This window comes from Rhinopithecus bieti, unplaced genomic scaffold (assembly GCF_001698545.2).
Source record: "Rhinopithecus bieti isolate Rb0 unplaced genomic scaffold, ASM169854v2 scaffold_16559, whole genome shotgun sequence".
Lineage (NCBI taxonomy): Eukaryota > Metazoa > Chordata > Mammalia > Primates > Cercopithecidae > Rhinopithecus > Rhinopithecus bieti.
This window is the reverse complement of record NW_016808724.1, coordinates 145470-169117: the sequence shown is the minus strand read 5'-3', so window position 1 is coordinate 169117 and position 23648 is coordinate 145470. Positions and strand designations below refer to the sequence as shown.

The 23648-nt window shown below is 45.8% G+C and overlaps 1 long non-coding RNA gene across 1 annotated transcript; it reads right to left on the bottom strand.

The window, feature by feature from the left end:
• Window positions 1-593: 593 nt before the first annotated feature.
• LOC108538781 (uncharacterized) lies at window positions 594-16174 on the bottom strand. The gene is made up of 5 exons (XR_001888190.1): window positions 16090-16174; window positions 6610-6662; window positions 6248-6315; window positions 1364-1516; window positions 594-1263 (listed from the first exon to the last, which is right to left on the bottom strand). It is a non-coding gene; the product is annotated as an uncharacterized LOC108538781 (long non-coding RNA).
• Between the last annotated feature and the right edge of the window lie 7474 nt (window positions 16175-23648).

Genomic DNA, 23648 nt, shown 5'->3' with positions numbered 1-23648 from the left:
GAAGCTGACTCACCGTTACTGGCAAAGGCCAGAGGGCGTGGCTGGTGTGTGTTCCCTGGCCACCATGGGGAGGTACATAGCAGGTGCTAATTAAGTGCTCAGGGAACTCAGCGTGCTGAGACCAGCCAGGATTGGGGGTGGGGGGATGTGTCAGTTCGTTAGCAGGGGAAAGGCTGAGGGCATGGGAGTGTTTCATCCACAAACAGTCTTCAAATGTGAGAGCTGCTCAGGGCAGAGTTGGGTACTGTGCTGTTCCAGAATCAAGCGCTGTGAGGCCTGAGGAAGCTATAGCTCCCTCCTCACTTCACCCCTACGCCAGCTCTGTCCAGGGGGCCCCTTAGCCTGGGGAGGTGGTCCAGGCATGTGGCATGGTACATGTGACTGTGGCTACATCTTGAGCACATCAAGATACATGGTGCTTATCATAGTGACATCAAAACAAAGGTGAAAATGTTCAGACTGCCACAACAATGTAGACAAGTGGAAATCTTTTAGGGGGAAATATGTTTTTAAAATAATGAATGAATTGCAACAGCTAAAGCCCAGGTGGCAAGTTAATAGTTTAATATAGTTTTGAATTCAACCAGCAGAGATTGAGTTTTTTAATGTAAACACAGGTGTGTAGAGCTCAAAACTCTACTTAGTCACAGCTCTTATCACTCCCTGACCCCAGCCCCGCTCAGTCCATGGGACAGACAGGTTCCCCCAGGCACCTGGGTAGTTCAGGTGGAGGCAGAGCCCAGGACCTCCCCAGGTTCTGCCTCCAGGAGGGATCGAGAGTGGAGTTTGCGTTTCCCACCACATCCCGAAGTCCACTTTGTGCTCCACGAGGTCCGATGTCTACTGCCCCGCTGTCTCCATACCACTCCATGCACTTCCGGCACCAGCTTGTCAAGGCATCAGCACTTTCAGGCCCAGGCTTAATACTCCTCAAATGTTGACTGTGAGTGGCTTTGAAAAGCATGACCCCCAGGATGAGGGAACACGATGTTGGGAGCAGAGGCTGCTGGGACCTGCTGCTCCCTTGTTGAACTCTTGGAGGAATTGCTCCGTGCGGTGACAGCCTGGCATGTTAGCCGCTAACACCATCGACAGAGTGTGCATGAGCACTATAAGGGAGAGACGCGGGTGGGGAAGACATCCAGGGCTAGTGGCAGGAGCAATGGACATGGCCATGCACTTCCAAGCTTCTAGTTGTTACCGGAGAAATTCGAGCAAGTTAATCCCTCTTTCACATGACACTTGCACGTCTACAGCCATTCCCTGCAGGGGAACATCAGGGAAGCAAAAATATCCTGCATTCAGAAGAAACCAAATGAGGAAGCAGTGCTGAAAAATAGATGTACTCTTGTGATCAACTCACATGACTGGAATGAATTCTGCAAAAATAGCAGCCGGATTATTCAAAGCTCGCATCAGGCAGCCAGTTGGATGGAGGTTCTCCTCCCATGTGAGATACTCTCCCATGGCACTCAGAGGACACCAGTGTGAACGTCCTTGTGAACTAAAGCAGGCTCTACATGGGTGAAGGAATACAGAATGAGCCTGCAGCTATTTCTCTCTTTCGTGCAAGTTGAGAGACCTCTACAGATTCAGCTATTTTTAAGCTGATGGCTTGGCATAGGTAAGAAAGTCACAGCCAAAGGAGGTCTCTTCTGTAGTCTGCATCTAACTCTTCAATCTAAAGACAACAGAGACTTATTAAGACATGCATATTGAGGGTCCACTATGAGCCAAGCGCCTTGTTACATATTTTCTCATTTTCTTTAGGCCAGATCATATTGATACTTGGCATATGGGGTGGTTGTGATTTCCAAATGAAATAATAAAATGAAAATGTTCAATTGTGTATAGCCACCCAATGGAATGTTACCCTGTCATAAAAAGGAAGGAAATTCTACACAGCCTATGACTTGGGTGAAGCCTGAGGACACTATGCTGAGTGAAATAAGCCATCACAAAAGGACAAGGACGGTGTGATTACTCTAACATGCAGTACTTGGAGGAGTCGGATGCACAGACAGAAGGCCAGATAGGACAAGGATGGTGTGATCCCCTTACACGTGGCACTTGGAGGAGTTGGATACACAGACAGGTCGGAGGGAGGCTGCCAGCATCTGGGGAGGGAGAATGAGGAGTGTTTAATGGGGCAGAGCTTCAGTTTGGGAAGATCGAAAAGTTCTGGAGATCATGGCAGTGATGGCTGCACAGCAATGAGAATGTGCTTAATGCCACTGAAATAGACAAAAATGGCCATGATGGTGAATCTTACATGTAGCTGACCTCAATTTAAACATTTAAAAAATTTTAAGCACTTAGTTTCTAGTAAACTTGTATAGTACTTTGCCAACTAAGGTAGTTTTTAAAATTATATTTCAGCACTGGGTGATATAAGGATTTTTAAATTTATAAATTATGCCTAAATCCATAGCCTCGTGATAACATTATGAATTCAATCTTTTAACTCACTTTAATGATAGTGAAAATATATGTCTGTATTTTAAAGAATATAAAGGACTTAGCCATGCCCATGGCAAGTCGGGGGTTAATAAAAGCCTGTGCTTGATCTGTCAGAAGGGGACCTGGTGTTAACATCTAGCATCTTCCCTGGGGAGCTAGCCAGGTACATTAGCTGTGCTACTTGACAGCATCGCCTGTGGTACCAGGGACCCATCAGGAAACTGAGTTGGGACTAAGAAAGAAGTGTCTGATGGGAACACTGTGCTCAGGTCTTCCCTGAGGACAGACACAGATGGACAGCTGGGCACGTCCCTGCAGAGGCCCCAGAAGGTGTTCCTCTGGATCCCTTGGAGCAAACGTGGACCTCTCCAGATCCCAGACAGCCTTGGTGCACAATCCACATGGTCATCCATAAGCCTAGAGCTATCACATGAACCCTTGATGCTGCCCTGACAGCAAGATAAGGCTCCCGTCCTGTAGGGAACTGGCCCCCGTGGGCTCATGAACCAAGACAAGGATATCTGTGCACCGTGAAAAAAATAAACCCACACTACAGCCACTGCAGGGTAAGCCCAGGGGATGTCAGGACCATAGACCCAGAAACAGAGACAGCCAGAAGTTCAGTTCAGTGCCCAAGAGGGGAATGCGGACTGGAGCTCAGTGTCTGAAACCAGGGAAGAGAGGAGACTGGAGAAAAGCAAAACAGCCAGGACCTGATGTAGGCTTATGGAAACCAGGCACCTGGAGGACAGCACTGAACAGAACACGCTACACCTGCAAGGTGAAGGGATGGGTGTGGGGTCCTCATTGTGGAGTGAGGCCAAGCTCTGAACTGCAGGGAGAGCATCCCCCAAGGCTGGGAGAAATCATCAGGGTAGGGCAAGAGGAGGAATAAACTGACTCTGCTGCTGGAGAAACTCACCACAAGGCCACACATGCAGCAGGACAATTGTGAACTGACTTTGTTCATCCAATACCCACATCAGCAAATTAAAAATTATGAGAAGAGAGGCAGATGTGAGTTAAGAACAGATGTCTATGAAAAACGAGGAGACCAAGGAATTTGGAGACCTACAATGGCAAGGACCGACTCCAGACTAGATCTGCTCAAAGTCCAGCTGGAGGGAAATGCTGAGTTACCCATGAGAACATGGCTGAGGAATACAAACAAATGAACAGCATGAAGCAGAAGCCCAGACTAGGGAGGAAAGATGTAGAGACTCCAACAAGTTAGCAGAATTCCAGAAGAAAAGATCCCAGAGGGTGACAGAGAAGCTGTATTCAGAGAAGAGTGACTGGGAAGTGACCAGGATAACATCACCCATCCAGACTGAAAGTGTTCAGCTCTTGCCTGAGGCCTGGAAGGAAAAATTCCCAACCTGGACAGATGATGTGAAACTCAAGACCATGCATGGCTAAGAGAAACTCTTATTACTCTCACCCAGAAAGATAGGAATCTTCAAAGGAGCAAGGATTAGACCAACAATAGATTCTTCGTTAGCAAAAACATATGCAAGAAGATGGTCAAATTATGGCTTTCACATCTTGAAGAAAAATAAAATTCCTACTTAAAATCTCATGTCTAAGTAAATCAGTTGTAAAAAAAATTTAGTGTCAGATATACAAAAATTCAACCTTCTACTTGAAAGATTACTGCAGTGCATATGAAAGCAGAAAAAAATAATGACAGAAGATACAGAATACAAGAAACAACAATGAGCAGAGAGATCAACAAAAAAAAAATTGTGTCTTATTGACAATTAAATACTATGAATGCTTATTTTAATAATTTAAAGAAGTGGCTTCAATAGGTAAAATGTGTTAAGATCTTTAATAAATAACTTTAGTAAAGGCAAAATACAAAATAAAGGATAAGAAACACTACATAGAGTTAAAAATCCAATTAATCAGGAGCATAATACGTATGAACTAATAAGCCTTTTACAACTAGGATTAAATTTCATAAAATAAGAAGAAATTGACAAACCTACAATTATAGATTTCAGCATATTTTCTCAGAAAAGAAATTGCTCAAGCAGACAAATCAGTGAGGATATAGATGATTTGAACAACACAATGACAAATGTAATATGATAAATATATATTACCAAGTATAGAATAAATGCTCTTTTTAAGCATACCCCAAAGAGTAACAAAATCAATTACAAACATTTTAAAGAATAAATATGATGCAACTGCTCCCTCATAATGTAATGCAATTGAGTTAGAGATAATATAAACAAACATACTCATATCTTTGAAAATAATCAAATGTCAACAGAAAGCACTTGATATGGTTTGGTTGTGTCCCCACCCAAATCTCATCTTCAATTGTAACTCCCACAATCCCCACATGTTGTGGAAAGAGCATGGTGGGAGGTGACTGAATTATGGGAGTGGGTCTTTCCTGCTCTGTTCTCTTGATAGTGAATGAGTCTCGTGAGATCTGATGGTTTTAAAAATGGGAGGTTCCCTGCACAAGCTCTCTTCTCTTGTCTGCCACCATGTGAGACATGCCCTTTCACCTCCCATCATGATTGTGAGGCCTCCCCAGCCACATGGAACCATAAGTCCAGTAAGCCTCTTTCTTTTGTAAATTGCCCAGTCTTGGGTATGTCTTTATCAGCAGTGTGAAAATGGACTAATACAGTACTCTTCTCCGTAATTCATGACTTAACAATGCCACAATGAGTACTGTAAAATACTTGGAATTAATATAAAATGTATTTGTAGGAAGACAGCTAAAATGCAACTTAGATTGCAGCCTTAAAAGTTAAATGTATTTATTGGAAAATAAAAATAAATGACTTACATAGCAAAATGAGCTAGAAAAAGAACAGAGTACACCAAATAAGAGAAAGAAAATGATAAATATAAAATTAAAATACTCAAAATGGAAAACAAAATGCTAGTTCATTAAAATAGTCTCTACCAAAACCAAATCAGAAAAAAAATTTAAAGCCTATTAGAAATATAATTTTTTGAAAATACAATGAACAATTTTGTGACACAAAATTTAAAAGCTAGATAAAAGGACAATTTGTCTAAAAAATAAAATTGAACAATTCAGTGAGAATGCAAATAAACTTTTTACCAGTAAATAAATCCATAATTTTAAATAACTGGATCTCTCTTTCCTTGAGAGAGAGAGAGAGAGAGAGAGAAAGAGAGAGAGAGAGAGAGAGAAAGAGTGAGTATGTGCCAGGGAATACAAAGAGGAGAAAGCTACTTGGCTAACATGAGAATGTTATATTCTTGGTAACAAAACAGGCCAAGGACAGTATAAGAAAAGAAAATTATAGGTCAGATTGACTGCTGGGAACAGATGGAAAATATTAAATAAGACAGACAATTACAGGTACAGAAATATGCATATGTATACCTAATAAATATGCATGTGCCCATACTTTTAACATAGTGATGGCTCTCAATCATGTAAGGTTTATCTCAGGAATGCAAGGATGGCTCAATGCCAGCAAATGTGCCAAGTGGAAGCTTTGCAGGCAGGAAGAGGCCATGTGGCTCATATCAGTACATGTGCTGCACACCATCATGGGAGAGCCTTAAACAAAATCTGGGATGCACGGTCCGTCATCCAGTTGCTCGTTTACCAGCTAGGTGACTCCCATGCACAGGACGTCCTCCCCTGCCCTGCTCAGCTATCTAGGGTGACCCATCCTTGTTTTCCTGAGGTTTGGGCATTTCTGTTGTTAAAAGATCAACTTAGGCACATTAAAATTCTGTGGAATCTATTTGAACAGACAGCAATTCATGAATTGGGCAGCACCAGACTGCAAGCAGTGTAGCACTTCTCTGGGGCTTGAGAGGTGAGACAGAAGCTTTCATAAGTTGTTCCTAGAAGCAAAACAAAACATGTCAGATTAGTTAGAAAAATCCCTACTTAGAGTTAATTGATAATTTCTGATTGGTGGAGTCACTACTTAGAGGTCAGTTGGCAGTTTCTTAATGGTAGAATTCCTACTTAGAGGTGAGCTGGTGGTTTCTGATTGGTAAGGTCTCTGGTTTCATTTCACCATTTACATGGGACTTTGGTTTGCTTACATAGGAACCAGAAGTGCTGGGGCCATCCCAGCCCAATGGCCTCCCAATTAAACTTTTGTTAACATTGTGGTGGCTGCTGTCACTCACTGTGAGCTCATGGGGTCCAGGATTATGTCTTGTTCATTGCTGTGGCTTCCATACTACATAAAACACAGGAGACATAAGAGATACAAAAGGCTGGGTTAGTGTGCTGACAATGTGTAAGCTGAAGATGACTCAGGAACATGGAACACTGCCCTTTTGTGAAACATTCTTACAATAACAACTTACAAGAACTAATCCTAAAGACAGTCATCCACAGCCACTGAGAGGAGGGGAGAAATGTGTTCTACTGCCCTGTGTCAGCACAGTTAAAACCAGCAGGGATGAGCCTGTAGCAGGCATGTGGCACAACTCTCCAAGCAGATCTCTCCTCCCTGACATAAATCCCAGTGCTTTTCATTTACACATAGAGGATATTCAGTGCATGCTTTACACTGAGGCAGAAAAGCAGTGATTTTATGTCCTTAAAAAAAATAAGCAGTATTCATCTGATTTGTCCAAGGCGATCTGGCCATTCATTGTGGAGTCAAGCCCATGCTCAGAACCCATTTTACCTTCATCATACATGGCCTTTTCTATAATTTTCAGATATGCACCTGAAAATATCATCCCACAGAACAAAAACAGACAGAAGGGAAGAGATGCATATATATACATATATATATATGAACATAGAATTCATTTCTAGTGAGAATAATTATGTTACAGTGTGGTAAAATAAACCACTGCCACAGCATTTTGCCTTTTAGGATAATTTTATGGCTCATTAGGAGGTTTCAGTACTCACTTTAAAGATGACATCCTCTGCAAAAATATTTTAATCCCTATATGTCACCAATGATCTGTGATTCCTTTGGTTAGATTTTAATTTAGATTCTAAATAAGCATTTGAAATCCGCCTTGCTAAAAATAAGAAGAAAATAATAGTACAGATTAAATCTTAAGCGGCTTCATTGCTTTATAGAGGAACTTAGCCACATTTACATTGCATTGCAAATGTGTGGGTGTTTTCTCAAATACAAGGAAATCATGCTGATGTTTCTTCAAGGTCGGTTTGATCAAATCACATTAGGCAAAGGACTTGTAAGCTGGACTTCCAGTGGAAGAAGCCTAGAAAGATTGATGTTCGCAAAGCCTAGGTCTACAGGCCTCGTAGCTAAGGTGACTCAGACAAACCCCACTGCCTCTGGGCCTCGGAGGTTTTGTATTTAAAATGAGGATCAGACCATGGATCTCAGTGTCACAGTTGCCTATGACTGCTGTTCTGTGAGATTGAGAGGAGTTTGTGACCTGCCTTTCATACTTTCTTGAAGAAAAATTAATCATTTTAAGTATTCTTTTCTATCACAGTTTTCTTCCACTCAGAAATAGCTTCAACCTGCAGATCCAAAAATAAGATGAACAGTTATTAAAACGTCCTTTGTTAGTCTTTAAAAGACGACCCTGACATGTCTGACACATTAAATCAGGAATGGCACGGCAGTGTCTTCGATATCAGGCATAGGCAATGATGAACAAATAATGAAAAGCTCTGGTTTCCAATTCTGACTCGGCTGTTGACTGTATCTGGGGTTCTGGGCAAATCATTACCTTCTCTTTTACTTCAAGTCTCCTTTTTACAAGATGAGGCTAGCACTCATGCCCCTCTTACGGAAAGGAACAAAGGCAATATTTGGACATAGAAACAAAAACATGCCTGTTAACTGTAAAATGGGAAGCAAAGGCTGCTACTATTATTTCCATTGTTACAGCCCAGTGTACAGAGAACAGAAACACATGCGATTCAAATACAAGTCACTGAGCCGAAATGTCTTTCATGCCTGTTACAGGCCATTGGAAAAAGTTACATCTTGTGTCAATCTGACACGCCATTAGAATCATTATGCGTAAGTCCCGATTCAATGTTTTGGGATGTTTTTAAAGACTAAAACTCACTAAATTTAATATTGAGTAATAGAGTAGGGGCTTTATTCATCTATTTATTCACTGTGTTCCTTGATTGCATGTCTGATCCATGCTGACAACCTACTGGGCGCCAGCACCGGGCCTAGCTCAGTCCCATTGGCTGACCAGGTGGACTCTGCCTGTGGACAAAGGGCAATGCATAGAAACAGCAGCATCTGCCGGGCGCGGTGGCTCAAGCCTGTAATCCCAGCACTTTGGGAGGCCGAGGCGGGTGGATCACGAGGTCAGGAGATCGAGACCCTCCTGGCTAACACGGTGAAACCCCGTCTCTACTAAAATACAAGAAACTAGCCGGGCGCGGTGGCGGGCGCCTGTAGTCCCAGCTACTCGGAGGCTGAGGCGGGAGAATGGCGGGAACCCGGGAGGCGGAGCTTGCAGTGAGCCGAGATCGTGCCACTGCACTCCAGCCTGGGCGACACAGCGAGACTCCGTCTCAAAAAAAAAAAAGAAACAGCAGCATCAAGAAGAAGAGAAAGGAGAAAGGAAGAGGCGACCAGCTGCCTGGCGCTCAGCAGCTATTCATGCACGAGTTCCCAGGCCAAAGGCAGCACTGGCCACGTCCACCTGTGCAAGGAGTCGGCTGACCTATCATAGGCGTGCTGGCATGGTGAGGAAACTGGGGCTTGGTCCTTCCAGTGCAGCCTTCAGTCCGACTGCCGAGTGGAGACACTGACTCTCAGGCTTACTCTCTTTGGGCTATTAGGCAGCTTACTCAACCTTCCTTTCTTTACTTTGGTGTTTTCATTTGTAAAATGAAGACACTGATGCATGCATGACATGGACTCTTCTGATGCCTCCGTGTCGATGGTCACCAAGCCCTGAGAACCCTGCCGGCACCCAGCACCCCATGCCGGCTGGCACCGCGACAGCTGCCATCCATCGGGGCTCAACCCAGGTGTTTGATCATTCGGGGCTAGTTCCACTTCACACACTCATATGGAAACAAGCATTTCTCTTTCTGCTGTTTTGCCCCATATTTCGTTGCTGTAAAAACCAGTGGCCAAGATGAAGATTGCAGCATTTAAAAATTCTTTATTGCTTTGCTTTGCTTCCTCTACAAAAGCAGCTGCCAAATTTAGTCTGAGAAACTGCTTTTATATTCAAGAAATTCTACGCATCTTAAAAAAAATAATGGTAGAGGGGATGAAACATCCACTTAATTGAAAGAAGCCACAGTCTGGGGATTAACCCAATCAAGGAAGCCACAGTCCTGTCTAAACGTTTATTTGTCATTTTCCCATAAAGATTCACGGGGCATATTCTCTTGAAATTGCCACTGAAATTGTTGACTGGGGAGAGGAGACAAAAGAAATGGACGAGGGAGTCAAGGGTGTGGAATTTATGAAACTTTGTCTTTTGTAGTTGTAGTTCTAGAAATTCAAGGCCTTTTAAGTTAATTGTAAAAACACATTTGAAATTTTCATATTGAAAGCACTGGCCCTGAGCTGTTCTCTTCTGCGTCTGTCATGTCGGCATGCTGTGAATTTGGCCAGTGAGATGCCAGGGCCTCTGGGCACCTCCCTGACCTGCCAGCGTGCAGGGCACAGGTGAGTTCCACGGTCGCGTGTTTGGGTTAAACCAGTTTCAGCAGCAGTCGCCTGGTCCGGACACACTGGACCCCAGTGACTTGGGCCCTGACACACATTGGCTGAGCTGGGGGCATCCCCAGAGACCGAGAGACCCTGGGAACAGTGAGCATTGAGGCGCAGAGTTGCATGGAAGACCCAGGGACCGCTGTGCCGCTGACCACTCCAGGGCCCACAGGCGGCTGGACCTCCACGGAGGTGACCTCCACGGAGGTGACCTCCACAGTCTGCTCTCCTCATGATTCTGCCAAGTTTTAGTCCCAGGGCACTTAACACAGGCTTTGGGACTCCCTGGCTGAGCCACGTGTCCGCCGTGTGTGGGTGGGAGTCAGCAGGGGAGGAAGCCCCCGCCTCCAGGAAGGTGCTGGACTTGGGTTCCATGGACTCTTGAAGGAGCTTACCTTGAAAATAAGTCACTGAAGATGCTTCCCTGTGCCTCTGGCAACAGAACCCATCCAGGTGTCTGCTCTACACGTTCCGAAACAACCCCTGTACTGGTCCAGCTGTGGCTGTCGGGGTTTCCAGTCCCAGGCAGCACACGGCCCATGTGGGGCACAGACAGGAGGGGCTGGTCCTTGCCATGCACCCACTGCATGATGGCCAGGGCCAAGCACCCGAACCACGTGGTTTAGAAAGGTCCTTTGCAAAGGTGCTTGCTGCTGAGCCNACGTGTCCGCCGTGTGTGGGTGGGAGTCAGCAGGGGAGGAAGCCCCCGCCTCCAGGAAGGTGCTGGACTTGGGTTCCATGGACTCTTGAAGGAGCTTACCTTGAAAATAAGTCACTGAAGATGCTTCCCTGTGCCTCTGGCAACAGAACCCATCCAGGTGTCTGCTCTACACGTTCCGAAACAACCCCTGTACTGGTCCAGCTGTGGCTGTCGGGGTTTCCAGTCCCAGGCAGCACACGGCCCATGTGGGGCACAGACAGGAGGGGCTGGTCCTTGCCATGCACCCACTGCATGATGGCCAGGGCCAAGCACCCGAACCACGTGGTTTAGAAAGGTCCTTTGCAAAGGTGCTTGCTGCTGAGCCCGTGAGGCTGCTGTGGTGTGCAAGTGTACAGGGGGTGCTGTCTGGCAAGCCCACCCAAGTAGGTCCTCGAGCTGGATGACACATTTGAAGAATAGTCCTAATCAATAAGGTGCCTAGTTGGACACTGGGCAGCAAACATAGCTACCGACTGACTTGGATTTTTTTCTGTATCCACAAACACACATTCAGCAAACTACTGAACACTGATTAGGTGCCTGGGGTTTTGCTAGACACTGAAGATAAATACATAGATGAGGCAAAACTGGCTTTTTTTTTTTTGCTAAGAGGGTTCGATATTGTGTTGACAGCTGAGCAGGTCATATTTGTAGGAATCCAAATTTTTATTAAATGGTATAAACCTTTCCTTATTTGTTCTAAATTTCTCCATGATGCATATGGAATCCAGTGCTGTCTGCATTCCCTGGGGTGCTTACACTCTCAGAAACCGAGAATAACACCTCTTTGCAAACCACAAGCCAAGATTCTTTAGATAAATGTTATTGGAGAGAAAGAAGGGACATGGGCATCTCACTAAGCCTCTCCATACTCTGCAAGAAAGCGTTTTGACACAGTCCCAGAAATGGCACCAAATGAGGCTTTGTGCTGTGGGCGTGGCTGCTTTGCCGATGGAGCATGGAGAGGCGGAGGCAGCCACAGAGCTGAGGGTTTGGCATTGGAGGATTAATATGACCATCAGCAGCTCAGCCGCTCCCTTTTTCTGGGTGGGTTTCATCTTGGCAAACGTGGATTCTCCACCTGGCCCTGAGGAAATCTTGTTCCGTTTCCCTGCAGATTATCTGAGTCTGCAGAGATGGGGTCCTTGAGTCACCCAGGAGGCTGACAGGAGACAACAGGCAGAAGGACCACGCGGGGAAGTGGCCTCACATGCAGACAACAAGCGCTCCACCTGCCTGGCCCACCTCCTGTGTAAGAGAGAGCCCTTAGCATCCTGCCACATCCACCTCAGGGTCACTGAGATACCGCCTGGGAGAGTGTTGGCATTTTGGGTTTTGGTTTTTTTCTTTTTTTGAGACAGGATCTCACTCTGTTTCCTAGGCTGGAAGACCGTGGGGCAATCTTGGCTCACTGCGGCCTCAACCTCCTGGGCTCAAGCAATCCTCCCACTTCAGCTTCCCTAGTAGCTGAGACTACAGGTGTGCACCACCACACCCGGCTAATTTTTGTGTTTTAGTAGAGTTGGGGTCTCACTACGTTGCCCCTGAGTCTCGAACTCCAGACTCAGGCAATCTGCCCGACTTTATCTTCCAAAGTGCTGGGATTACAGGCGTGAGCCACTGTGCCCGGCAGTCATTGGCATTTTGAGAAACAGAAAATGCTCTGTGAACATGAGTAACACGCATTATCGTTCCTTCCTCCTCCTGTCCCCCTTCCTCCTCTCCCCTCTCCGTGCCGTCATCATCCTCATTATTATCACTGGGCTCTGATGCAGGAGTGGGTGTGCCTGGTCTGCATGTCACATGCCTCTGGCCCTGGACTCTTGATCTTGTGGATCCAGATGTACAACACTCAGTACTCTGTGTTATTCTTCCTAAAACTTGAGCTTTGCCAACATTTCAACGGTCACATTGGCCCCGCCGTCCTTATTGCTCCTGGATGCTTAGGGACCCATGGCCCTTCCAACCTACTTGGGCCTACTCTGTTCTCTTGTATTTCGTGAACAAGCATAATTTGGGGTTAGGATATTTGGGCTTAAGCCCCAGATCTTCCACATCAGCTGTGTGACTTGAGCAAGTTTTGTAGATTTTTGGGTGGTAGTGGAATGAGAGCAACAAAGCCTTTTTGTAAGAATAAATGGGCGTTAAGTGCCATCGGAAGCAGGCAAGGACTTTACAACCTCCCACACCGGCGCTGTGACTGCATCACACACCACACAAGGGTGTTTCCGTCAAAGACAAACTGCAGGTGCAGCGGTGGCCCCATAAGATGATCATGGAGACTTCTGCCGTCCTGTGACCTCATAGCCGGCACAATGCGTGACTCACGTGTGACTTACCCGGGTAAAGAAAGCCCCTGTGCAGCCACTGTACGGAGGTGTAGCCATACAGGGATGCACAGTGCATCTTGCAATGATGCTGACAGGCGACCATGTTGCTGGTTTATGCATCTAGGATACTGTACGTTTCATCATTATTTTAGAGTGTGCTCCTTCTGCTTGTGGAAAACTGTTATCTGCAAACAGCCCAGGCAGGTCCTTCAGGAGGTGTCCAGAAGAAGGCACAGTGGTCGTAGGCGATGGCGGCTCCATGTCTGTCACTGTCACTGCCCCTTAAGTCCTAACAGTGAGACAGGAGGTGAAGCTGGAAGATGGTGATATCGACAGTCCTGACCCTGTGCAGGTTGAGGCTGATGTGTTTTTGGGTCTTAGTGCTTAACAAGAGAGTTTAAAAAGTAAATTTAAAATTAAAGATTAAAATAGTAAAAGGCTTATAGAATAAGAATATAAAGAAAAATATTTGTACACCTGTACGATGTGTTTGTGTTTTAAGCTCAGCATTACAAGAGAGTCAAACAGTTTTAAAAATAAGATTTATAAAGTACAAGACTTACAGTGTGTGTATGAGTCTGGGTTCTCTGGAGGGATGGGACTAATAGGATAGATGTATATGAAGAGAGTTTATTAAGGAGAATTGACTCACGACCACAAGGTGAACTCCCATGATAGGCCCTCTGCAAGCTGAGGAGCCAGGAAGCTAGTCTGAGTCCCAAAACCTCAAAAGCAGGGAAGCCAACAGTGTAGTCTTCAGTCTGTGGCCAAAGGCCCGAGAGTCCCTGGTAAACCACTGGTGTGAGTCCAAGAATCCAAAAGCTGAAGAACTTGGAGTGTGATGTTCCAGGACACGAGGCATCCAGCACGGGAGAAACATGGAGGCTGAAAGACTCAGCCAGTCCAGTCCTTCCACCTTCCTCTGCCTGCTTTCATCCTGGCTGTGCTGGCAGCTGATGGGATGGTGCCCACCCAGATTGAGGGTGGGTCTGCCTCTCCCAGCCACTGACACAAATGTTCATCTCTTTTGGCAACACCCTCACAGACACATCCAGGACAACACTTTGGGTGCTTCAATCCAATCCAGTTGACACTCAACCATCATAGTATGCTGAGGTTAATTTATTATTGAGGAATGAAAAATATTTTTTAAAGATTGAATGTAGCCCAAGTTTGCAGTGTGTGTAGAGTCTACAGTAGTGTACAGTGATGTCCCAGGCCCCACATTCACTCCCCACTCACCCACCCACTCACCCACTCACCCAGAGCAGCTTCCCATCCTGCACGCTCCATTCATGGCGAGTGCCCTCTGCAGACATACCATTTTTAACCTTTCCTACCATATTTTTACTGTAGCTTTTCTATGTGGAGTCATGTTGAGATACACAACTTCTTACCACTGTTTGACAGTTGTCTACAGTCTTCAGTGCAGTCACACGCTGTACAGGTGCAGCCTGGGAGCAGGAGGCGTGTGCCCTCCAGCCCAGACATGCAGGGACGGCGCCGTCCGGGTCTGCGTCCAGCCCAGATGTGTAGGGGCCGCCGTCCGGGTCTGCGTCCAGCCCAGGCGTGTAGGGGCAGCGCCGTCCGGGTTTGTGTCAGTGTGCTCCACGATGCTCACACAACCACGAGGCCACCTCACGTTTCTCTGTGTCCCCTCATTAAGTGGAACATGATTGTACTTATTACTTCTAATGATGGAAAGTAGAGCCTCACTGATTTGTAGCGTAAGACCGTGTTTTCAGTGAAGCGCTGTTTTACCGAATTTCTGAGCAGGTTCTGACATTGACTTAACTTCCCAGAACACCTCAGTTCACATGAGCGGATGTATCAGAGCACACAGAATACTATCTGAGTGGTGAATTATTTCCTTTTGTGATTCCTCATTATGTGAGGAAAAGTTATTTCCCGTCCATCAGCTTTTTTTTTTTCTCTAAATATGCATCTAGTTTATACATTAAAAATAAATATTATCGGCTGGTGGCTCATGCCTGTAATCCCAGCACTTTGGGAGGCCAAGGTGGGGTGGATCATTTGAAGTCAGGAGTTCTAAGCCAGCCTGACCAACATGGTGAAACCCTGTCTCTACTAAAAATACAAAAAAAAAAAAAAAAATTAGCTGGGCCTGGTGACAGGTGCCTATAATCCTAGCTACTCGGGAGGCTGAGGTGGGAGAATTGCTTGAAGCCTGGAGATGGAGCTTGCAGTGAGCCAAGATCATGCCATTGCACTCCAGCCTAGGCACAAGAGCAAAACTCCATCTCAAAATAAAAAATAAAATAAAACCAAAGTAGGGAAAGAGGCCTAAGTTAAAATTTTGTGTAGAGGATTTCTTAAGTTGTGAGCTAAGTGTTTTCACTTCAGAAACACCTGCTGATCCCCAGAGGTCAGTACTCTTGTCCCAGGAAGTGCCGGAGGAAGCACTCCCATCGTGTGGGTGTGGTTATGAGGGAGGACCCGCGTGAGCCACCTGGTTCTTTTAAAATGCATTTTAAATAGTGTGTGTTTCAGACCTTGAAGTCTTCCCCTACCCTAGTTTCCTCCCCCCACCTATTCTTGTCATGGACAGGAGGAAGGGTAAGGGGTCTTTCCATTACTGAGAATTAAAACCAGAAGACCAGTTACAATTAGCGTTTTTGTCTTAAATCTCATCAGATTCGCTGCTTAGGAAGCCATTTTAGTGGGTTGCTAAGGGAGTTTTTCCAAAGAATAAAATTACTATTTTAACTTAACGGTAACAAGGCCCAAAGAGCTGTGGCTTGCTAAGAAAACCCCGCCCCCGTACGTATGTAAGTGGTGACTCACCACTAGCTTTTGACCAAGTAATTTTTTTCTTTTCAAAAGAATAACTGATATCAAAAATATTTTAGTGAAACTAGCAGTGAGAAGAGAACTGAGAACTATTTTATACGTGGAGCAAAAGCCGGGCAACACTCACCAGAGTTTTTTCCCCCAAGGACAGGATCTGATGTATCACAATACACACTTCATCAGAAAATGACTTCCGCATGCACAGACTGTGATAACAATGCAGTTCTTAGAATGGAGGCAGCAGCAGGCTCTAAAGATACGTTGCTGGTTGCTATGGAAACTGCCATCCACAATGTTTCATGAGCAGAAACTGGTTGGAAGTGAATGGGCTCTAATACCGATATCGTAATATTCACCTTCTCCCTAATTTTTTTGTTAGAAAAAAACATGTTCACAATTGTGAAGCATGAAAATAGGAACATTTTGTTAAAATAAGGTTGGCCACTTTGTAGTAGCTTCTGCTTATGAAGAAACAAAGCTTCACTGTGGAGTCAGATGAGTGTAAATGGGAGAGGAGAGAAGGCACATGCTGGGCTGAGAAAGTGGTGACTTCATCCTCCCTGATGATTTATGGAGCCATGTGGCATGTTAGGTGCTGAGAATTTAAGAAAATGAATGAAAAGTATAGTCCACTCAGCCCCTCCCCTCGAGAGGCAGGAGCAGGGTCCCCAGGGCCAGGACTGAACAGCACGTGGCAGCCAGGTTCTGATGGAAGAGGGAAGGGAAGGAGGGACGGACACTGTGGGGGTTTTGGGAGGAAGCTTCGCGCTGTCCATGGGAGCTGGAGGTGGATGCTGACAGCATCGTCATTGCCACAGGCCTGCTGTGTACCATGTGCCCTCCGGAGCCTCTGCCTGTCCTGTCTAGTTCCTCACGGGAGCCCACCCAGGAGGCCCTGCTGCCCAGCCTTGCTGACCAGGGTTCTGGAGCTCAGTCCCATCCTCAGAGGCCCACCATGCCTACGTTGCTGAGCTGAGATCCTAATGTGGGCCTCGCTGAGTCCCACAGCAACACGGTCTTCAGTCACTTTACTACCTTTTTTTCTAGACTAATAGTGAGAATGTTGGAGGCAGAAGTCCGGAGTGCGCAGAGAGATGGGGTCTTGAAACTGAAACAGCAACGTGAGCAGTGGTTCTCCTGCCCACCCTCTCCCCACCGTCCCCCAGTCTGCTTTGGATGAGCCACGTGTGCACACAAGGCAGAGAGGTTGCCTAGTGGGGCACTCGCTCTGGAGGCTCCTGTGTGAAGAGACATGAGACCGTGGACGGGTTGAATGTCCTCATCCCTAGACAATGACTGTGGACTGAGTTTTTATTAAGGCCACAATATATTTTGATGTTTGAGCACCTACGATGTGCAAGTCACCAGAGCCACACTCTAGTAAGTGATAGATCGAGGACGTAAAGATACGAATGTAGTTTAAAGACTCTCCTCAACCTCTGAGCTCAGCTACCTCTCGGGTCCTATTATTCTAGAAAGCAGAAATGTGAGATTTTACTCCTCTTCATTTTAAGAGGAAAAAAAGTGTATTAAAGGAGAGAAAAGACCCTGATACAACTCCTACCAAATATAAAACAGACATAGCCCTAAATTGTGGTATAAATCGGGGATCTATTTTGAGTTCAAGTTCTACTTTAGCATACTTTTAAATTCAGAATGTTACAGTTCCTCGAATTTAACATTAAAATGGACTCACATGAGAAATGGACTCAATTTTTACACATTGAATTTTGCATTACATTTCAAAAGTGAATGTAAATATACAGGTGTAAAATCAGCGGGACGGCACACAGGCACTCCGCTGTGTGCTGCCCGCCCTGCCCGAATGCAGAGAAACACTAGAAGCTCTTCACCCAACGGAGAGAAAACCCAGAGAGTCTGAGTGGAATCTGTTAGCCATGCAAATGTTACACAATGCACATTTGCTATGACACGAATCTAAGACTAAAGGGGGAAAACAGCAGAAATTATAAAAGACTCGTGGGCTCCCCTGAATAAAAATCCTGCTGAACTCGTGACTGGTTGAGCGTGGATTGTCAGGTGAGCTTCCCTCTGGGTTCTGAAGGGCCCCTGGTGTCTCTTTACAGAGAAGGAACCCCAACATTGGTGCAGGCAGGCAGATGAACCTGCAGACGAGGCTGGGCACTGCCCGGGTTGTGAGGACCAATGTTTCTGTTTATATTCCAGCAACCACGGAACTCGCTGGAGTGCCCAGGGCTGTTTTAGGACATCCTAAACTGCTACTTTCATGCCAAGTTTGGGAGGACTGTCTTCTGAAATATCTTTTATAAAAACAAATATAATGCAAAAGCACACAAGCCTACGTGAAACCCGCACAGCCTGGATTTTTCAGCCAAAGAGTAGGGGCCTACATAGAAAAATGAAATGTTTGTAGTTGTGTTTTAAAGTCAGAAAAGATACTGAAGGGAAAAGTTTATATTCAAAACATAATCCCAGAATAAAAAGCTCCAAGAAATGCAGTTTTGAGGAAGTATTGTCTGAACAAAGAGATGTATTAATATAATTGATGTGCAGTATTTATTCAGTGTTAATCTTTTCATTAAAATGTATCCTGAGTTTTCATAAATTCTGGCAGACTTAATTATGTCTATACCGTTTATCATTGTATTTTTAAATTGCATAAAATTACATTACTTATGTCTGTGCTTGTTAAATAATAGAAATGTTTTCATGCCCCTATTTTTGTTAATTGTTCACTGTTTCTGAGAGTGATTAATCTATGGCCCCATTTAAAGTAGAACTCAGCCGCTGGCGGTGGCTCACGCCTATAATCCCAGCACTTTGGGAGGCCGAGGTGGGTGGATCACAAGGTCAAGCGATCAAGACCATCCTGGCCAACATGGTGAAACCCCATCTCTACTAAAAGTACAAAAATTAGCCGGGCGTGGTGGCAGGCGCCTGTAGTCCCAGCTACTTGGGAGGCTGAGGCAGGAGAATCTCTTGAGCCCGGGAGGTGAAGGTTGCAGTGAGCTGAAATCGTGCCACTGCACTCCAGCCTGGGTGACAGAGTGAGACTCCGCCTCAAACAAGCAAACAAACAAAGCAGTAAAACTCATATTTAGGATTGTTAGGATCACTGTTCAATCTGAAATTTGCCCTCTCAGCTTGTAATGTATGGTGAGAGTGGGCTACCAGTTTGACCAGTTTCTTTTTTAAAAATTATTTAATTTAATTTAAAGTTCTGGGATGTGCAGGACGTGCAGGTTTGTTACGTAGGTAAACATGCTCCATGGGGGTTTACTGCACCTATCAATGTGGTCCATATACACCATGGAATACTATGCAGCCATGAAAAGGAACAAGATCATGTCCTTTGCAGGGATATGGATGGAACTGGAAACGGTTATCCTTAGCAAACTGACACAGCAAGAGTGTGACCAGTTTCTAAGGGGAACCGTGCACACAGGCCCAGAGGGCACCTTCTTAAACTCAGGAGCGACAGAGTGAGCATGTGTCTCCTCTGTCCTCACCAGGAGACGGATCCAGGCATAGACCCGCCGGGCTGCTGTGGGTTCAGCCACTGGGATTATCCCATAAACCACAGGATCCTGAGTCTAGCTATTTGTATCATGTAAATGTGCTTACATCTTTTTCCATAAATATGAGTTCTGAAAGCAAACAAAACTTATTTGCTTACATACTTATGGAAGCTCTTGTAGATAAGATTTTAAAATTAACTTTATCATTCATTTAATATTTAGTGCATTTCTCTTTGCTAGAAAACCCTTAGTTATATTATCATTTTAATACTACAAATACATGGAAAGTATATAGTTAAAAAACGTGAGAAGTTTTATGTTATGAAAGTCATAATCATTATAGAAAAACTTAGAAAACATAGATCGGCCAGTTACAGTGGCTCACGCCTGTAATCCCAGCACTTAGGGAGGCCAAGGCGGGCGGATCGCAAGGTCAGGAGATCGAGACCATCCTGGCTAACTTGGTGAAACCCCGTCTCTACTAAAAATACAAAAAATTAGCCGGGCGTGGTGACGGGCACCTGTAGTCCCAGCTACTCGGGAAGCTGAGGCAGGAGAATGGTGTGAACCCGGGAGGCAGAGCTTGCAGTGAGCCGAGATCGCGCCACTCACTCCAGCCTGGGCAACAGAGCGAGACTCCGTCTCAAAAAAAAAAAAAAACATAGAGCAACGTGAAAACATATTGACATATAATCCCACCACCCAAAGATAATCGCAGGTAACATTTGGATGTTAATACTTCCAGCCTTCCCTCCTCCGGCTACACATGGGTTTATTTCTACCAGTTTCACTTAATGCTTCATGAATATCTTCTCACATCACTCAGTCTTCTCCTGCAACAGAGGGGTAGCGTAGCATATGCGTCTGTTCTCACCCTGCTAATAAAGACATACCCGAGACTGGGTAGTTTATAGAGGAAAGAGGTTTAATGGATTCATAGTTCCACACGGCGGGGGAGGCCTCACAATCATGGCAGAAGGTAAATGAGCAGCAAAGTCACATCTTACATGGTGGCAGGCAAGAAAGCTTGTGCAGAGTAACCAATAAAATGGTTATAAAACCATCAAATCTCATGAGACGTATTCACTATCACAAGAACAGTATATGGGAAACTACCTGCATGATTCAATTATCTCCACCTGGCCCCACCCTTGACATGTGCAGATTATTACAATTCAAGATGAGATTTGGGCAGGGCCAGAACCAAACCATGTCTCATGGCTAAAATGTTCAGGGTGAGTGACTTGGAAGTGGTACTGATAAAAAACAAAAGCCTTTCTTGATGAAAAACGACAACTTTAGCTCTATAACAAGACAGAGCTATGACTTAAGCTTTCTAGGACTGTCAGAAGTATGCCAATTACGAGTTTTCCAGTGTTCATGATCATTCCACTCATGCTGAATATGTGGATGGAGGAGAAAAATCATGACTTCCCTACACCTCCCTCTACCTTCAGCTCCAGTGCTTTTTGTCTCTCTCTGTTACCCAGGCTGGAGTGCAGTGGTGCAATCATAGCTCACTAGAGCCTTGAACTCCTGGCCTCAAGTGATCCTCTTGCCTTGGCCTCCTTGGCCTCCCACAGCTCTGGGATTATAGGCATGAGTCACTGCACCCGTCTAAATGTCATAATTTTCAATAATATGACTGAAATATAATTTAACCAACTCCATCTTAGTGGGCACTTACATGGTGTTCAAGTTTGTAATTGTTAACAACACTACCAACTACTCAAATTGTTACTGAAGAGGGGCATTGTGGCTTTCTTCATTTCTGGAGATCAGTGTCTACAATATTTCCATATTTAAGGCCTTCTCTAACCTTGTTTGACGTCTTTGATCTGCCATCATTTGCATGGTGGGTCTTTGCATTGCTTATGGGATTTTGTAAGATAGAAAGAGACAGTGTGCATGATCCTTCAAAGAGCACCTTGACAATGCTCCGTGATCCCTAGAACCCTCCCTCCACCTCCTTCTCCATCATCCCTCTTTCAGGGCCTTCTTTCCCCATTTTTCAGGCTGATGGTCTCATGATTTTGACTCAGTTTCACCATCTGCAGTCTCCTTTCTCCCCTGCTTACTCCTGTAGTCAGGCATAGTAGGCATTTCATGATCATGCCTCAAGCCAGGTCATTCTTTTTTTTTTTTTAAGACATAGTTTCTCTCTTGTTGCCCAGGCTGGAGTGCAGTGGCACGATCTCAGCTCACTGCAACCTCCATCTCCCGGTTCAAGCGATTCTCCTGCCTCCCGAGTAGCTGGGATTACAGGCGTGCGCCACCATGCCCAGCTAATTTTTGTATTTTTAGTAGAGACAGGGTTTCACCATGTTGGCCAGGATGGTCTCGATCTCTTGACCTTGTGATCTGCCTGCCTCAGCCTCCCAAAGTGCTGGGATTACAGGCATGAGCCACTGCGCCCGGCCAGGTCATTCTTGTGTACTCAAACACTATCACCCACAAAATAATACAGCTAAATAAATTTAATACTTCTGAGCAACTAGAACACTTTGACAGTTCTTTGCTATTATTTTTAAATGTGCTTTTCACTTGGAGACCCAACATTTTTGTTCAGCATTTCCATCCTCACTCCTTGCAAAAATCAATGCGCGACATCAATCACTGCCCTGATCCAGCCATGGAAAGATTTGAAGAAAGCCTGGATTCTAATGTTGATCCTCACCCGTAATAACATGCCACATTTCAGATGTCTCCACAGTGGGTCAAACATTCAGCCACTGCTGGGCCTTCAAGGACACAGTCTGTGTCCTGAGGTCGCACACCGTCTGGTTGAAAAGCTGACGCGTGTTCTGAGAGCTGTAGGCTGTGATGGGGAGGCTCAGCAGGGGTCAGCGATGGCACATCCCGGCCCCCCAGGGCAGTTCTGGGAATGCCTGGTGCCTGTCATCCTGGCCTAATGATTATTGATTCCTGTTCTTTCCTCTCATCTTCCCCGATGGGGAAAGTCACTTACCTGATTACACTGACCACACAGCACAGTTCTCAGCCCAGCTGAGCCTCCTGCTGCCAGAGAGGTTTTTACACGTACCAATTAAGTCCTCACCCTCGTGATTCCGGGGTAATTGTTCTGAGATAGGGTTGGGCTGTGACGGGCTAAAGAGTGAAGAGTCACTGGGACGCGGGCCGGCGTGCTTAGTGCAGCCCAGGCAGCCACAGAAATTCTCTCAGAGTTGGCTTGGAGCTGAAACTTCCAGGGGGACTCGAGTTTCACAGAGCTGGGAGTAGAGCTCAGCGTTTTGGGAAGAGCAGTGGGGCGGGACGGGACGTGCGTGCGTGGACCTGGGATGGCAGAGGCGCTCACAGCCAAGCTGCTGGCTTCCAGTCACCATAGCCACTGACCCCTGCCTGCGCCCAGATCCCATTCCTGAGCCTGGCACTCTGCATTCTGAACAGGCAATGCTGAGGCTGCCGGTCCCTGGGCCACACTTGGAAAGGCCAAGATTTCAGCAGAAGGTGGGAGCAGGGGTGTGCAGATGACACCAGCCGCCAGGACAGGCCTTGCTGTAAGGATGCAGGAAGTGAACGAGAGAGGCACGGAGGGCCACAGAGAAAGAGCCATGCTGCAGTCGGCTGCCATGAAGATGAGGTGGGCGGCCTCGGTGGCTGTGGTGGAGCTGTGAGGACATATCCAGAATTAGGGCACTGCGGGGCTGGCAGGACTCACCTTTCTATGAACCAAGGCCCCAGGGCTACTTCCTCCTGCCCGCCTGTTTTCCTTTCTAAGCTTCCACTGTTCCCACTCTACAATTATGTGACACTGCGGTTCCAAATGACCAACGTTCCCAGGGCTGAGGGATGAGGAGGGGGCCGAGCAACAGGCAGCATCCTCCACGCAGCATGGCTGCATAGCTGTGCTCAACATTCCAAAGCCTGGGAGACAGAAAAGTGCTGTTTGGGCAAATATTTAGAAGGCGTTTGTTCTGGTAAAGAACAAAATAATAATATTTATTTTAAAAGAGACACTAATAAACAGTCCTCTATGAATTGCTTAGTCGAGCACTTTTTATGTTGCTTCTCTTTGTATAATTTCTCTATTTGGAAATGCATCAAATCTCATAAGGTTGCCCGTGACGAGGGAGCCCCAGCGTCGCCGAATTCGAGGGCATCACTGGCTCGCTTGACAGAGGTCCTGTGGGTACCCATGATGGTTTTTTTTTTTTTTTTTTTTTTT